At 39.3% G+C, this 15,559-nt stretch overlaps 1 protein-coding gene across 5 annotated transcripts in view; it reads right to left on the reverse strand.

The window, feature by feature from the left end:
- Positions 1-15,559, reverse strand: part of NCALD (neurocalcin delta) — a 373,105-nt gene that overhangs the window by 310,735 nt on the left and 46,811 nt on the right. For 2 of the 5 annotated variants that reach the window (XM_027622133.2, XM_027622079.2), the window contains exon 2: positions 14,588-14,774. The exons of 2 other annotated variants lie outside the window; for them this stretch is intronic. The gene's annotated coding sequence lies outside the window, so the exon portion shown is untranslated. Of the gene's footprint in view, positions 1-7,923; positions 7,991-14,587; positions 14,775-15,559 lie in introns of all 5 variants that reach the window. One more of the 5 variants, XM_027622089.2, reaches the window with a different exon arrangement.

The following is a 15,559-nucleotide window of genomic DNA, read 5'->3' on the forward strand; positions in this document are numbered from 1 at the left end:
AGGTGCCATTTCTTTTCTTGACTTTTTGTTTTCCTTGGCAGTTGCCATCTGTACCTTCCAAGCAGCAGGCGCCATTTCTTTTTCTTTTTTCTTTTTCCTTAGAAGGTGCCATCTTCGTGCTCTCCCTCTGACAGGCTCTGCAGCCCCAGTATCTCCTAGAGTAGAGCTTTTGTCCATAGCTGATGTCCCAGTTTTTGCAGCTGCAGCCAAGGGGACACACTTTGATCGCCTGGCTGTGGAGTCTGGCAGGGTGGGGGGAGATGACTTGAGTTCCTGGGTCCCTTGGACTATAACAATGGGAAAGAGTTCTTGGCAGGCTACCACCCCCAGGGCACTGCAGAGATAGCAGCATGAAACACACTCCAGGTCTGTGAGAGAAGCCTAGTTGCTTGCCTTGGAGCTTTAGACTGAGGGGCCGACTTCAGAATTGGCACACATCTAGGGGCTACCAAGGAGCTCTCAGGCAATGCAGACTGGCAGATGCCATCTTTGCGCTCTCCCTCTGCCTTGCTACAGCTCACAGGTGTCTCTCAGAGAGGAGCTTATAGACTCATTTGGAGCCCCAATTTTTGTGACTGTAGCCTAGGGGACACCTCCAAATCACCTGGTTTAGTGGCCAGCATGGGCTTATGCTTGTGGTCCCACAGGACTGTATATATTTGCAAACTGGCTTCCAATTGGCCTGAATCTAGGTACTGACTGATATCCTCCCCTTTAGGATGTGGTCAGGTTTTGGCACATCCTCAACAACTGGGAGCTATTAAAAATAAAAGAGACTGCTTGGACAATCACAAAGATTCAAGAAATAACCAACAGCTAGAGCAGATCTGAACAATCAAGTCATTGCCTACATGAGGCCACTCCTTCAAGACTGGGAGAGGGGGCTGTTTCATCTAATACATAGAAACAAATACAGTGAGTCAAGCAAAAAGAGGAAACAGAGGAACACGTTTCAAATGAAAAAACAAAATAAAACCTCAGAAAAAAAACCTTAACGAAACGGAGAGAAGTAATTTAAAGAGTTCAAAGTAATGGTCATAAAGATGTTCACCAAACAGGAGAAGGATGGTGGGCTAAGTATATTGATGTTATGATGTTTTTGAAACACCTTTATCTGTATTCCTGACACACACTATTCAATTATTTAACAAATATGTATCAAACACCTCCTATGTGCTAAGCACTTTTCTACAAGCTTCTGATACATCAGACAATGCTAACAAAAATACCTCCCCTAAAGAACCCTCCTACACGGTTGGTGGGAATGCAAGCTGGTGCAGCCACTCTGGAAAACAGTATGGAGGTTCCTCAAAAAGGTGAAAACAGAGCTACCCTATGACCCAGGAATTGCACTACTGGGTATTTACCCCAAAGATACAAATGTAGTGATCCGAAGGGGTACGTGCACCTTGATGTTTATAGCAGCCATGTCCACAATAGCCAAACTATGGAAAGAGCCAAGATATCCATCAACAGATGAATGGATAAAGAAAGATGTGGTATCTATATACATGGAATATTACGCAGCCATCAAAAAGACGAAGTCTTGCCATTTGCAACAACGTAGATGGAACTGGAGGGTGTTATGCTGAGTGAAATAAGTCAATCAGAGAAAGACATGTATCATATGACCTCACTGATATGAGGAATTCTTAATCTCAGGAACCAAACTGAGGGTTGCTGGAGTGGTGGGGGGTGGAAGGGATGGGGTGGCTGGGTGATAGACACTGGGGAGGGTATGTGCTATGGGGAGCACTGTGAGTTGTGTAAGACTGTTGAATCACAGACCTGTACCTCTGAAAAAAACGATACATTGTATGTTAAAAAAAAAAAAAGAAGATAGTAGGAAGGGAAAGATGAAGGGGGGTGGAATCGGAGGGGGAGAAGAACGATGAGAGACTATGGACTCTGAGAAACAAACTGAGGGTTCTAGAGGGGAGGGGGTGGGGGGATGGGTTGGCCTGGTGATGGGTATTAAAGAGGGCACGTACTGCATGGAGCACTGGGTGTTATATGCAAACAATGAATCATGGAACACTACATCAAAAACTAATGATGTAATGTATGGTGATTAACATAATAAAATAAAATTAAGAAAAAAATACCTCCCCTACAAAGCTTAGACTCATACAATAGTAAAAATATATATATTGTTCATTGTTTTTAGAATAAACTGAATTGATGTATAGAACTGATAAAATGATAAGACTTGGTCAGATTGGTAGTAACTTTCTAATACTACATAAAAATAATCCATGTTATTTTTAAATTGTTAAATAAAAGCTCTAACTGCCAAATGAAACATCCTATTTTTGATTTAATGTACAAACAAAAACCAAATGGGGCCCTTAGAAGAAGTCAACATTAAGAAAACTGGACATAGATGATATAAATTGTTGCTGCTGTTAGGTAAAATAAAAATAAAATATATAAAGGGAAGGACATTTTGAGGACAGTTCTGATGGGAAAAAATAACCAAACAAAAAATCTTTGATATAAAAAGTCAGCTAAGAAACGCAGTTCTGAGGGAGGTTGAGACTCCAGTGTCAGTTAAGAATACTTAATGCCAAGACTCTACAACCACTAAAAAGTTCAAGGGAAAATAAGCCAACCTTTCCAGAAGGCCCAGTGTCATGGGTCATCTCCACAGACCACTCCCAAAGGGAGAGAAGGGAAATTTAAGTCAAATCAAAAGAGCCCCAGAGTCAGAGCACAGCAGCCTCCAAATTAAGAATGTGTCTGACTAATAAGAACGGAAGTGCTTTGCTCTAGGGCTCAGGTTTGAAATAATCAACTTTTGCTATCCTGCCCACCTTCACTTTATTTCTACTCCCAGCAGACAGAGCCTTTTTCTCCTACTCCCTTACAGTCGCAATCTCATTCATTCAGGTGGTTACAATTACAATCTTTCACACATTAAAGACACGTAAGTCCACAATCCCACTAGATCCCCATCCTGAAACCAAATCCAGATTTCCAGATCGACATCTCCACTTGAACGTCTCACAACACGTATTTATAACATCCAAAACTGAGGCCATTATCTTCCCCCACCTAGCCTGTACCTCCTCCAGATGTTTCTCATCAGTAGCCTCACTAACCACCCAGAAACCTGCAGTCAACCTAGATATTTCCCCTCTTTCATTCCCATTTACATAAAATCAATCCCCAATTTAAACAATTCTTCCTCTGAAATTCCTTTAACATCTGCCCACTTCTCTTCATCTCCACTTACCTAATAGAGGCCAAAATTGTTCAACCCCAACCACACCCAAGGTTGCCAGGGCTCCAAGGACAAAGTCCAAAATCATTTGCCAAGCCTATGCTGCCCCACCCTCTTCTAGCTTCATCATGTTGTGTCCCAGTCTTTTTCAGGTTTCTGGAAGGTACCCATTTTCTGGTCATCTCAAGCTTCACATATGAGGCTCATGCTGCACTGACTTCTCTCCCGTGACCATTCTCCCATTGGCCAACTCTTTCATCTGTCTCAGTTCCCTGCCCTCTCAACACACATCTGGGGAGGTCTCTATACCATGCTTCCATTGCACACTGTTCTTTTCCTCCTTCCCGCTTATTATAATAAATATAATTCATTCATTATGTCATTATTTGTTCATTGTCTGTTTTCCTTGACAGAAAATCTCAAAAGGGAAGAGACCATGTCTGTCTTGATCCCTGTTGACACATAGTAGGAACGCGATGGGTAATTAAAGAATGAATTTTCACTCGCTCCATAGGATTCTCTCTGCTCTGAACCTCCACTCTTGGTGCAGCCTGTCCCCTGTGATGGCAGCCGTCCACCCTCAGCACTCCATTAGTAATAAACTAAAACAGATCCATGAACCCTTACAAATCAACCCCAAATCACTCACCACCCCCACCTAACCTCAGATCATGAGTCAGCTCCCTCATTTGGATGTCCAGCTCCTGAAAGGTATACATGTAATCCATGTACACAAAGTCAGTGTTAAGGTAAGATGAACCTCCTAACTTACAATAATGCTTGATAACTATATGGTGTTGCACACATTTTAGTGCATTACCCATATCACTTAGCTTATTATTCATAAAGGTTAAATGGCTTGTTCAAGGTCTCAAAGTTAGTGATGGAGCTGGCACTGGAGTCCAGTTTCCTACACTCACTGCCCGTGGCTCCTGACAACTGGCTGAGTCAGCCCTGTGCTGAGATCTGAGGGAAAGAAGTTTACCCAAGAGACACCCTACAGACCGAAGGGCCATGTCACACCCATGGCCATAACTCAAATTTTAGTGGTATCTCTAGAAGGGGGTTTAGGGCAAAAGATACGGATAAAGGGATTCCTTTCTTACACCATTATCTTCTCCTCCTTGTCCTTCCACACCCAGTTCAAATGTAACTTCCTTCTCTGAACACTCCCAGGACAAACAGCGTTGCCCCCTTCAGCAAACAAATATTGACTGGGTTCCATGCCCCTTGCGAGGACCCAAGAAAACAAACAGATCAGGACTCCTGGCCCTCCCAGAGCCCCTGGTCTCCCCCGGAGCTTGTTTACTTCTGCTCCAGCACACTCAGCATACTGAGTAGGAATACTGGTTTATCTCCATCCCTGAACCAAAAGGGTTTCAAGGCTAGAGACTTCATCTCTCCCCCAGAATGCCTCCCTCCCATTCTGAGTTCAGAAGAAGTATCACAAAAGGAAAGAGATGAAGGAGGAAGGGCAACAGTCAGGGGTAAGTTTCTCGGTTTCACAACAAACCACAGGAGCCAGGACCTTGACCACTAGCTTCCTCCATCATAGGTTTGACTTTGTGCACCCGCATTTTAAACAAACTCCTAACTCCCCCCTCCTTGGTAAGTTCCCTGAGGGTAGGAGCCACAGTTTATCTAGCTTGCTCAAAGGCCACAATGTTCTACACATTTTGCAGAACTTAATGGAATTCTACCCCATACATTAGGTACAAGTTACTGGCATAATATGCATTCGTGTGATATGAAATTATAGCAGGAAGCACACAAGCCCACAAAAATGAGCTGTTGAACTAAGCAAGATCATCTGCTTTTGCATATTAATGTTTTAAAATGTTGCGACTTCTTGTTCATTCATTTTGACATCTGCTAGTGCTGCCAGGAGAAGCAACAGTAGTCACCTAATTTAATTCCATTCATTAAGTTAACCTCTTTCTTTAACATTTGGAAAATATCATTCTTTGATTGAGGCTGGGAAAAAGAAAAGTCCAATTCATGAAATCAACATTCTGAGGAAGCCTACATTGGGATTCATGGCTGTGGGGGAAAAAAAAAAAAAAAAACCTCCTAGCAGTTCAGCAGTTCAGCCATCGACAACTCCATTTTTTGTTGTAAATGCCCAACGAAGCCTTCTGAATGCTGTGGAAGCTAGCAGGTGACCAGAGCACGCTAAATCACATTTGCCTAGATCGCCAGAAGGAATTCTAAAAAAAAATAAAGATAGGTCTTATGGCCCAGACTCAAATCTTAACCAAAAAACAACAGTGTTGTGGTCTTAATTTGTTGACCAAGTAGCCTCCACCCACTTGAGATGACCTCAGTCCACGGGAGTTAGAAAATCTTTTTTTCTTACAGGATAAGCGATTTTCTTGACATTACGGATAGAGATGAAATAACTCAAACTTATTATACTCTTATGTTAAATTTAGGATTAAGTTTTGTAACCATCAGGATCCTCTGGATGCATTTGACATTTAACTGTTCATAAAATTTAAGAACATCTGACATTTAAAACTCTGATGGATTTTCTTTATAATTTCAATTTAAAATGTACATGACTTTAGACTTAACAGCTCGAAGATGAATGTGCATCATTTAATTTAGCATTTATTCATTTATTTAATAATTATTAGGCACATTCTTTGTGCCTTTGTATTCTTGAAGAATACAAAGGAGTCAATATAGCATTTTAGGGCTACAAGGTCCCTGTCCTAAGGAAGTTTATGTACTGGTGTCATGGGTTGAATTGTGCACCCCAAAAGTTCCTATGTTGAAGTCCTAATGCCCAGCATCTCATAAAGTGATCTTATTAAATAGAATCATTGCAGATGTAATTCAATTAGGATGAGATCACACTAGAATAGGATGGGCCCCTAATCCAATATGACTGGTGTCCTTTTAGAAGGGTAGCACCTTAATCTCTGATTTCTAGGGTCCAGAACTGTGAGACATTAATTTCTGTTGTTTGAAGTCCCCCCGTTCATGGTACTTTGTTGAGATGACCTCAGTCCACCAGAGTTAGAAAATCCGGTGGTACTTTGTTATGGCAGCCCAAGCAAACAAATACAACTGGTTCTTTACCCCTTGCCTCTTAGCTCCAAGGCCAGCATTCTCTTTTCTGCTCTGTGATGCTGAGGCTGGGACTGCAACATTTGTTTCATTTACTCCCTTGTCAGCTGGCGTCCTCTATGGCTATGCCAACACAAGGTAAGAGGAGGGAAAAGGGACTTCTTTCTGGTGGCTAGTTTCTGCCAGGATCATGCCAACAAGAGCACAGGCTGGTTTCGGTCCCCAGCTCTTCTCTACCCTCCCCACACCAAGCACCCCCATCCCCCCTCAGATGTGCTGGCAGCCGGGCCACACCCACCCGGCAGTCAGAGTACCCGTCTGTCCGCAGTCCGTCAGCAGCCAGGCTGCACACCACCCCAGGCCCAGCCCTGCCCTGCCAGGCGCCTCCCCAGGGCTCCTGGTTTTTTTCATTCCACCCCTTTCCTACTACTTCTCTGGATGACTTCAGCATTTCCTTTGGCTCTTTCAGATTTCCAACATGTGTGGAACCAATTCCTCGTATGATATCCCTGCTATCTGAATTACCCAGCGTGGTCTTGGGTTTTCTGACTAGATCCTGACTAATTTAGTTTACAATCCCCATGAAGAGACAAATATACTAGAATTCAAAAATATAAGCGAGTCAAGATTTACAATAAATAGTGTTAGTAATGGTAGAGGTAAACATTCTCAATTTGATATTGCTGAGAATATAAATGCATTCACATTTTCTTCAGGGGGGTTTGGCAGAATAAATCAAAAGATAAAATATACACAGTTTGAGCCACAAAATCCCATTCCCAGAAATCTATCCTAAGAAACTAATCAGATAAATGCTCAAGATTTATATACGACGATGCCCATTCTAATGTTGCTTGTAATAGTTAAAAAAAATCTAAAACAAAACTATCTATCAAAAAAGAACCTGTCAGTTAAATTATTTAATAACGTGTGTGGACACGTGCACACACACACAAATGTATCCTGGGTGACTATTAAAATAATGTAGCTCTGTATTTCTCGACATGAAAATACATCCATATCACAGATTGTTAAGTGACAAAAGCAGATTTACAAACACCAGTTATAGCATGAAAACAAAATATGGAAATTAATTGTAATTATTTTGTATGTACCCAATGATTACAAACAGTAATTATTTCTGGGTAGTAGGAATTTAGGTGATCAGGCAAAGGGGCCCATTGCTGGGGGCAAAGAAAAGTGTTCTATTAATAATAATCACATGAATACTTAGAACACTGTTTTAATGTCAATACGTAAATTTTTAAGAGGCCCAAATACGTACAAGTTGAAAATTTCAAGTATTTAGGGAAAAAAGTCATCACCCTGCATTTATATTACTTAATCCAAATTTACAAGGGTATGCATCCTTTGATTTTCCTCTTTTCTATTATTTCTCTTACTTTCATTTTTCAAGGTGATCCTTATTCACTCAACAGCAAAAACATAATTAGCTCATTCATATGCTAGTTATTTACTGATGTGTCTAATTTGTCAACCAAAGGGGAACAGAGAGCAGTCCCTGTGGCCTAGAGTCAAAACTGCCTTAAATACTTTACCAATCTACTGTTTAAACAGCTAACAGCCTATCTGCAGTTTGCAAAGAAACAAAGAAACAATGGAATTACCTCCTGAGACACAAACTCCTCACGCCATGCAAGAAACATCCTGGTCCAGCCACATGGACAATGGATCCTATAAAAGAAAGATGACTACTGCACCCAAAATGCAACAGTGGGTATCAAAGTCCAGTGAGTGCTTTTGCTCCTGCCCTGGGTGTCTGCAGCTCTCGGGCTGCCACTTCCCAGTCCCATGAATCTTCAGAACAGGCAAGAGCGGCTGCTTACTGGGAAAAGACCACCGCCCCCTTACGTGAGCCCTCATCCTCACTCCTTAATACAATTTCACTCACAAACCCCAAGTGCATACTAGAAATCTAAAAATAACATTGCTTGTTGGAATTTAAAGGCTCAAAACTGAAAATTTCCCAGGCTTCACTCCAGTAATATTGAAAATGCAGATTCTTTTTTCTACACCAACAGAAGCTTGGGGAATTGGGACTGAAGGCAGTGAGGTCCAGGAATCCATCTGCTCCATGCTATCCTGGGGAGAAGCAGTCACTGCTATTTTGGAAGTTTCAAAATGCTTGGCAAGAGTCTTATAAAAGAACACAATGAACACTAACATAACATCAGAGAAGTATCCAGGCACTGGAAACCACAAACCAGGTAGAATGACCCAGGAGTCTTCAAGTCACCTGTAACAACCCTTGCAAATCAAGATATACCAACTCACAAAAATGGGTTTTAACCAGCATCCTTTTTCCTGCTGGTGGTTCACTGATCATACAGAAGAGTAAATTACAGCTTTAATTCATTATCTTCCCCATCATAATTTACACAGTCAATCAAAGTTTTCTTATTATCTCCCATGTTTAAAGCACCGTGGTAGGGCTTTGTCTCAAAAAATCTTGCCTTGCAGTCTAGTGAAGGGGGAAAGAAGTGTACGGAAATTGTACAATAAGTCAAGAAAATAAAATTAATAAAAGGCATAAATATTAGAAAGGAAGAAGTAAAACTTCTTTACTAGCAGATGACATTATTATGTACATAGAAAATTCAAAGGAACTTATCTATAAACAACTATTAACAACTAACATGTGAATTAAGGGTTGGAAACAAGATACAGAGTTAGTATATAAAAACCAGTTGTATTTCTATATACTATAAATCAATCAGAAAAAGATATTTTAAAAATAATACCATTCATATTGACACAAAAAAATAAGATACATAGGACTAAAATTAACAAGATATATGCAAGAATTCTACACTGAAAACATTGCTGAGACAATGAAAGAAAACCTAAGTAAATGGAGAGATATACCATAGGTATGGATTGTTAAGACACCAATTCTCCCAAATTTACCTCTACATTCAACAAAGTCCCAGTTAAAATCCCAGCAGGTACTTTTTTTTTTTTTGGTAGAAATTGACAAACTCATTCTGAAATTTATATGGGAATTCAAAGAACCCAAAATAGCGAGGACAATTTTGAAAAAGGAAAACAAAGGTGGTAGGTTTAAAGTTCCAAACTTAAGACTTACCATAAAACTATAGTAATTAAGACAATAGTCAAAAAACTTGAACAGGCACTTTAAAAGAGAAAATATCTAAATAGACAATAAGCATATGAAAATGTGCTCAAAATCATCATTCATCATGGAATTAAAACCACATGCTTCATTAAAATCACAACGAGATACCACTACACATACAATAGAATAAAAAAGACGTATACCATCAAATGATAGCAAGAATGTAGATCAACTCTCAGATATTTCTGGTGAGAATGTAAAATGGCACAACTCCTTTGGAAACTGTTTGGTGGTTTCTATTAATGTTAAACATATGCCTACCTTATAACCTAGCAATCCATTCCTAGGTACGTGCGCAAGAAAAAGAGGGATTTGTTCAAGAATGTTTATAGCATTTTTTTCATAATTGTGAAAAGCTGGAAACAATCCAAGTCTCCACAAGCAGAAAAATGTATATTCATACAATGGAATTCTACACAGCAATAAAAAAAAAAAAGAACAAACTATTGATAGATATATAGCATGGATGAAACTCAAAAGCATTATGTTGAGCAAAAGTAGCCAGATGCAAAAAGAGTACATATTGTATAATGCCATTAATTTGAAATTCAAAAACATGAAAACTAATCTATGGTGATAGAAATCAGGACAGTCATTAATTACCTTTGGTAGCTGACAGCAGTTATTAACTGGGAAGGAGCATAAGGAAACTTTCTGAGGTGACGGAAATTTTCTGTGTCTTGATCTGAGTGGTTGTTGCAAAGGAATATGCATATGTAAAAATGCATCAAGTTGTACAATTAAAATTTTTACATTTACTATATGTAAATGATATCTCAATATAAAAGAAAGTACAGAAATAACCAGATGGTAGGAGGAGAAAGTTCCAGAAAAGATGTGCATATAAAAGGCCATTGGAATGGTGAAATTTCTAGCCGGTAGTGAAGGATGGGGAGAAGGCAGTGATCGGTAAAAGTATTACATTTAAAATGACCCTTGAAAGAGGGAAAAGCTTTGAATCTAAATAAATGTAGTGTGAAGGTAAGAGAAGGTAAAGAATATTGTGGGAGAGAAAACATTACATATTGCTATTGTCTGAGAGTTTATATTTTCCCCCAAGTTCATTTGTTGAAATCCTAGCCTGCAATGTGGTGAGACTGGGAGATGGGGCCTTTAGGAGATGCTTAGGTCGTGAAGGTGAGCCTTCACGAAGGCAAGCCACAGATGGGATTAGTGCTCTTATAAAAGAGTCCCTAGAGAGCCCCCTTGCCCCTTCCACCATGTGAGGACACAGTGAGGAGGCACCATCTATGAGGAAGCGGGCTCTCAACACACACTGAATCTGCTGGCACCATATGCTCTTGGACCTCCAGCCTCTGTATTTATTATGAGAAATAAATGTTTGTTGCTTATAAGCCACTCAGTTTATAGTATTTTTGTTATGATAGCCCAAACAGACTACAAACACACATGAAGTAATGAAAATCTGAACTGAGGTGGACAGAAGAGAAACAGAGAAGATGTGAGTAATATTACAGAGCCAGTGTGGGGCTGACTTGCCAACTCAAAAAACGGACACTGGAGCTCAGAAGAGAGGTCAAAGCTAACGATGGTTGGGGAGTCCTCCTTAGAGTGGTGACGTGCTGCAGTTGGCTTTTAATAAATATTTGTTGGGAGGATGAACAAATGGACAGACAGAATGGTAGACAGGGGGGAGGGAGGAAGATTTAATCAGGTTATCAAGAGAAACAGATCAGGTGTAGCCATATAAAATTGCTGGTATTTTACCATTTTTTTGCCTTCTAAAAACTGCAGTTTCATATGACTCAGTCTAATAGATAAGGAAAAAATAGGGGTCAAGGGCAGCTCTGTGGGCCACTCCTCCATTTAGGGAAAAGAAGAAAAGCCAGCGAAAGAGCAGAGAGGGAAACACATAATAATGAAAATAAGAATAAAAGGCTCTATGCAGTTTAAAAAAATATATTGCCTTAATTTAAAAATGTCTAATTAGAAAAAAATTCTTGCCTAAAGACAGGAACTGACAATTTACAGAAGATCCACAAAGCCCAAATGCATATAAGAAATGTTCAGCATCACAACAGAGAAATAAGCATTAAAACCATGAGATACCATTCCAAAGATTTTTTTTAAATAATAGTATAAATTTCTGGCAAGGGTTTAGGAAAACATTCTCACACATTTCTTTCAAAAGTATAAATTCATACAGACTTTCTAAAGAGCAACGTATCTGTATGTATAAAATTCTCTAAATTTTTCATATCTTGTGACTCAGTCATTTCACTTTTAGGAATATCTCCTAGAAATGTATTACGTGTGTAATAAGAAAAAGCACATAAAGATATATGTAGAAAGATGCTTACCATATCTTATTTATAATAAAATAACCTAAATGTTCAATAGTGACTTAAATACCCAATAATGGGGAATTTAAAAATATTAGTTATTTTTTTAATCATCTTTTTATAAGGATATTTAATGATACAGGAGAAAGCTCACCATAAATCTAATCTTCAAAATAACATTTTGAAGTTGTCCCCTTTTTGATGATAAGGAATATAAAAGTATCAATGAAAAGAGAATATCCAAAAGAAAATTCACCCAAATCCCCACATGGCAGAATTATAGTACATGTGTATTTTTGCTCTTTTTGTTCTTTTTTGCTTTTAACAACAGCAAGGATTGCCTACAATTTTAAAACAAATTAAGCATTATTTATTTAAAAAAATACATTGCTCTCAAGTTGTCAGGCAGCACTCAAGGCAACCCAAAGGGTATGTGTGAGCCACAGGCACATCTCTTAAAAGGAATGCACAGAGATAGGTCTACCATAAAGCTAAAGAAGCCCAAACTTCAGGACACTTTCTAAGGGCACACAGGCCTTTCTAGAACTCTAGGAGGGATCCTAATAATGTGCCCACATGGTCATTTGGTTTTGTTTTTATTTTGCATTAGTAAGCTATTTCAGCAGCAACAGGTTAAAACCGCTGTCTCTTTCCACCACCATTTCTTCTCCATCATACTTTGTCTCATAGCAGGTGGTACTGGAGTTGCCCTGGGCATTTTGGGGGATCTGGATAAAAAGAAATTAAGTTGGGATATATTCAGTTTGAAGCTTCACAGGACATGTTAATGAGACTTGTGATCATTTCCACATACAGTTGAGTTATTGCTTGATGTCCCAGGGTAGATACGGGTTTTCAGGAATGTTCCTACCACCCACTGTGCTGACTCACCCAGTGTTGTTTCATAAAGGTGCAAGGCCAGAGGATATGAATGTGTCCTAAAGTGCCCAGCACTGGAAGTATGTGGGTAGTAGACAAGAAACAACGTTTGAAATGCACAAAGCCAGAAGCTCATCTATGGGAAAGATCTTCCAACTACAGCAGACAGTTCAGTTCTCATTGACATCCGCCCTCATTTTTCAGGACTCTGTATGACCATAGAGGTACCAAGGCAGAGGGTAAACTATTAAACAGACTTAGATGGAGAAAACAGCACCAGAACTACAGCGTAGTATCCATGGGTTGCTTCTCTCGTTTTGATCCACTTACTTACCTGGACAAATTCCTGCTCTAATCTGTAAGGTTCTCCCTGCCTTTATTAACTCTGAAGTTCCTGACCTTGGTGTGAAGCCCTAAGAGTCTGACCTAACTTCCTGTTTGTCACGTTTACTTCCTTTGAGATCTTAATCCTTGTGCCCAAAGCTAGACTGGTGAATTGTATCCTTTCTCATTGGTCTCTGAGTCTCAGGAATTAGACTTGGCCTTCAGCCCTGATTGAACTTTATCAGCAACGGTCAGGGCAGTTCCTCAAGAATTCCTCAAACTCTTCCTGTGGGCATACTGATGTCCACAAAATATTTATTATACATGTGTATATAGATTTAGGCCTATTTCTACAAAGGACTTGAAGAGGCTTATAAAAAATATATGCAATAAACTAGAACAAGGTTATTTAATCAATTATGGGCGTACAAGTTGTGAATCGTATTTTACTACTTCACCATTCCGTATGCATAGTTTTTTTCCACAGGTCATAAGATGGCTGCTGTATCTCTATACATCACGTTCACATTCCAGGCAAAGGAAAAAGGGAAAGATACAATACCACAGACTTCTGCTCACCTATTTTGGTTAGAACTGAGTCCCATGGCCACCTTTAGCAGTTAGGTAGCCCGAGAAATTGAGTTTTTAACTGGTCCCATTGCTGCGCTGAACAAAATCAGAGTTCTGTTAGTAAGAAAGAAGGGCGACACATAGCCAGTAGGCAACTAATAGCAAGTGTCCCACCAAGAAACTGGGTAGATGTTACCAGAAATATGTGTGGTCCAAAAAATTTTTCCTTATGTGTCTATGAATATATAATATTATATGTTTATATAATAGTACATGATTATGTAAGTCTCCTAAAAACTAAAAATGTAATAACCTAGATAATTACTTATAGAACATCTTACAGTTCCCATTTTCTTCTCTATTTCTCCCCTCTGAAAGTTTCCCCTCCTCATTTAAATCAATAATAAAATCTTAATGATAAATCTAACAGAAATTTGGCAATGTGTATCAAGACTCATGAAAATGTTCCTGTTCTGACTCACAATTAGGGTTGTCAGATTTAGCAAATAAAAATTGTGGATACCCAGTTAAATTTGAATTTCAAATAAAAATGAACACTTTTTAGTATAAGTATGTACCAAATATTACATGGGACATACTTATACTAAAAAGCTATTCATGGTTTATCTGAAATTCCACTGTGGCTGGGAATCCTGTGTTTTATGTGGTAACCCTACCCATATTACTGTCCCAAGACTTCATCCTAAGGAAATAACACAAAAGAAAGGACAAGAGCCCTGCAGTGACAGAATAGTGGAAAACTGGAAACAAAGTAAATCCCTTCAAAGAAAAGTCAATAAACTGTGGTCATTCTAATCTATGGAATAGTATTTAGAAAAATAAAACTATTAAATTATTAAAAATTATAGAAGAATATGCAAGTCTTGTGTATGCCATAATTAAAATTCTAAAAGTGCATATAAACAGTAGAAAGACCAAAAAGGAGTAAAGAAAGAAAAAGGCTGTGTTTATTAGGGAAGATTTGAGAGGTTTTCCCTCCTTCTCAACTTTTGAAATATGTTTATGATCTTTTATAAATTATAAAATCTTCATAAATACCTTTATAATATTGTAAAATATTCTGCTAAGAGAACACTGGTGAATTATTAAGTTAAGTTGAGGGACCAGACAGGTTTGTAGATGAGGAAAATCAGTCTCATTTTTTCCAGGAAGGTGCTGAACCACCACCTGCCTCCCAGGTCATTGCTTTGCTGGGTCCAACAGTCTGCCTCCCTGAAAACAAGACCTGGAGGTTGGAGCAGAGAAACGGGATAAGATTTTAGCAGCCATATAGCATTTGCCACATTTCAAGGGCATTAAACTAAATAATCTAAGTGAGAAAGGTCAACTCTATTATCCACAATTATATAAGAGAAATAAAAGCTCGAAATGACTTGCCAGGGAGAATACATCCTCTCACAAGTGAGGAGAATCGAGGGAATGGACATGAAATAATACCTGCACTCATCTAAGAGGCTTTGTGTTGAATAAGTACTCTTTGATTATATCTCTGAGCAGGTCCCTCTAATGCTGGTGAGGAGGTAATTGTAATTATATACAATGAAGGGCATGCCTTCCTTTTTCAAGAACGCACACGTTAAGCTGTTTTTCTAATGGTGATGATGGATTTAATCAATCACCTACACTGTCCACCCCACTGTGCCTGTGGCCCACATCTGCACAGCTGGCCAGGAGAGAGAATTCAGGGAACAGAGTGAAGCAATGCTAAACCAGCTTCCCCAAACACCTCTCTTCCCTTAGCAATCACGTCAGGTCTCTTACTCAACATCTGCTCACGGCATTCCTGAACTTAAGCAACGCCTCCCTGTCTCTCTGAGGGGAACTGTTCATCTAGACTCCTGGAATGCCTTAGCACTACTTGGGTCAAAGGTTTATTCTGACAATGTGTATGAGATGGAGAGGATCATTTCACCACTGCCCGGAGAAGAGTCGGCTATGCTGCTGGCCCCATCCTGTGGTTCTTCCACAGGTACAAGACAGTTCCAGGTTATGGATGCTGGATTATCTCCA

This window comes from Zalophus californianus, chromosome 4 (genome assembly GCF_009762305.2).
Source record: "Zalophus californianus isolate mZalCal1 chromosome 4, mZalCal1.pri.v2, whole genome shotgun sequence".
Classification (NCBI taxonomy): Eukaryota; Metazoa; Chordata; class Mammalia; order Carnivora; family Otariidae; genus Zalophus; species Zalophus californianus.